The sequence below is a fragment of the Mustela nigripes genome, chromosome 7, assembly GCF_022355385.1.
Source record: "Mustela nigripes isolate SB6536 chromosome 7, MUSNIG.SB6536, whole genome shotgun sequence".
NCBI classification, from domain to species: domain Eukaryota; kingdom Metazoa; phylum Chordata; class Mammalia; order Carnivora; family Mustelidae; genus Mustela; species Mustela nigripes.
In genome coordinates, this window is record NC_081563.1 from 25,217,999 (window position 1) to 25,220,773 (window position 2,775).

Consider the following 2,775-nt stretch of genomic DNA (forward strand, 5'->3'; position numbering starts at 1 on the left):
ATCTTAAGTAGGCACCACACCCAGTGCAAAGCCGGACACGGGGCTCGGTCTCATGATCCTGAGATCATGACCTGAGCTGAAACCAAGAGTTGGATGCTTAACCAACTGAGCCACCTAGGCGCCCAACACCAAAGGTGAATATTAATCCGAGTGGTTACTCCAGCAGGAGTGTGAAGAGCTCAGAAAGAAGCAATCAGTTCCGGGGTTGAAAGAGGAAGTCAAGAGTTCTGAGCTGTAGGTATGGAGATTCTAGCCAGCACCCATGTCCAATAATCCCTACCCAAATCCCTGTACTTAACCACATGGAGCTCCCACAGCTCTCTCCACCACCACGTTTCAGACTGAACACATCGTATTTATTTTCATCGTTATTCTTTTGTTGTGGAAGTATAATTAATATCCAGGGTTATAGCATCTTCAGGTGCACAATATAATGGTTTCACAATTCGATACACTACTCAGAGCTCACCACGGGAATTACAGTCACATGAAAAGTTGCTCCACATCACTAATCATGGAGAAACGCAAATCGAAACCACAATGAGCTACTACCTTACACCTGTTAGAATGGCTAGAATCAAAAGGGAAGAAATAACAAGTGTTGGTGAGGATGTGGAAAAAAGGGAACCCTCATGCACCAATAGTAGGAATGCAAACTGGTTCAACCACTGTGGAAAATGGTATGGTGGGTCCTTGAAAAATTAAATATAGATATACCATTAATCCAGGAATTGAACACATCATCTTTAAATGCTAAATCTGCCCTCTTCCTGGCTCCGCTGACTGGCGGACCAGTGTCTCCAACCATCTTGTCTCCTGCAGTAGAAAATTCAGAATTATCCTAGACTCTGCCTAACCTTCATTTCCTCTTTCTTATTGCTTACCAGGATCTGTCAGTTCTATGCCATAAAAAGTCTTGAACACTGCCTTTTCCTCATCCTAATTGCCGCTGTCTTGTAAATGTTTCAACAGTTTCCTAACCGTTCTCTTGGCCGCCCGCCCTTTTTGCCTCTCCAGCCCCTCCCTGTCTGCTCCCAGCATCAGGGGTCCAGCCTGGACCATGTGCATACTGTGTCCTCCTCTCTGGAAGGTGGTGCACAGGAGCCATCCACCGTTGTGGGGAGGAGTTTATCACTGGCACAGTTTAGAATGCTAACATAAAGCGGATTGACTTTGAGTTGGTTTTATTATTGTGTTTAAATTCCCCACAGACGATGCCACCTACACATAGCCAACTGTTCCCACCTTGTTCTCCTTGGTGCTGCGCTGGAAAGAATATGGTCTGCCTCAGAGCTGTCGTGAAGGGTGACAGGAACACGCTTCCCAAAAGCTTAGCCCAGCCGCCTGCATCTACTGAGCACTTGGTTAATGTCAGCAGTTACCAGTAATTAGTGCTATTGATTCCTTATTTCCTATATGACTCCTGCTCTGGCAAGCAAAGCCTTTTGCACTGGCCTTGCTCACTCCCTTCCATCCTCCCAAACCCTATACTCTAGCTACAGAAATTGTTTACTCTTCTTCCATCTTCCAAGCCTTTGCAAATGCCCAGTACGCGACCTAGAACATCTTCCCTGCTTTTCTAAGAAGTGATCATTTCAGATCCAGCACATTGTCATGCTTTCTGGGAAGCCTTGTACAGACCAAAAGAATGCCTCCTCCTCCCCACTCTGCCCTCCCCGATGCACGCATGGCCCTCTTCTCCTGGTTCTTCCCTAGGGCTCACCCAGAAAGGAGCTTCTGGAAGGGAAGGTGTGTGTGCTCATCCTTGTGATTTACTTTGTATCCACAGTCACCATAATTGTGTCTGCCCCATAATACCCATTCACCATTGTGGGAGTTTGCGTGTTTTGTCTTGTTTTACTGGAAGAAATGGATCAATGAACGAATGAATGAATGGGAATGGTTTTGACTTCACCCTAGATCAAGCAAAAAGCTTGGGTCGTGACAGTTCTGGTCATTTTGTGAGAGTCCTGTTATTGGACTCTTCTCTCCATGCCCCGAGGAAAATGTTCCCAGATGCCAGAGCACCTGTCTTCCTTAGGAACTGGCCTCAGTAACTTAAAGGAAAAGCCATTTAAAAGCAAGAGGGCGGAGTGGGTCAGCTCTGTCTTCACAGCTGTCCCTGAGAGGGCGCTGTTCCCAAACCAAACCTCCAGAGGCCGGGAAGGAAATACCGGAGCGCTCCCACGGACTCAGCATCCCTCCCTCCCAGGCTGCGGGCGCCGGTCCCCAGCGCAGCGCCTGCCCACACACATGGCGGCGCCCTGCTCAGCTTCCCGGCGCCGGGTCCAACGGGCCGGGCCGGCCTTGCCAGTACTCGGGGACTTCCTCCGCCAGCCCGCTTCCTGCACGGCTGGCATTTAAACCGGCGCCTGGGGCTGCGGGCTGCGGCTGCGGGTGCTGAGCTGTCCGCGGGCCGGGCGACGCCGCCGCCTCTCCCGAGCCGGCCGGCCGCGCAGGAGCCGAGCCGCAGCATCCCCTCGCGGCACCCGGGCCGGGGCTGGAGAGGTCGGCGGGGGAAGGTCGGGGACCCGGCATCGCACGCCGGCGTCTGGCACTTTAACTGCAGGTTTGACTTGAATTTCCAGCTCGCAGCCCTTCTGCCCTCCTCCCCACCCCGCCTCGGCGGCTGCTCCCGGCGGGGCGCCGGGCCCGGGCCCCGGGAGCTCGGGCGGGGCGCGTTCCCGCCGCCCCAGGGACCCCCCGCGCCGCGCGCCCGGCCATGGTGCGGCCGAGCCGGGCGCTCGGGTGAGGCGGCGGCGCGGCTCGGAGCGG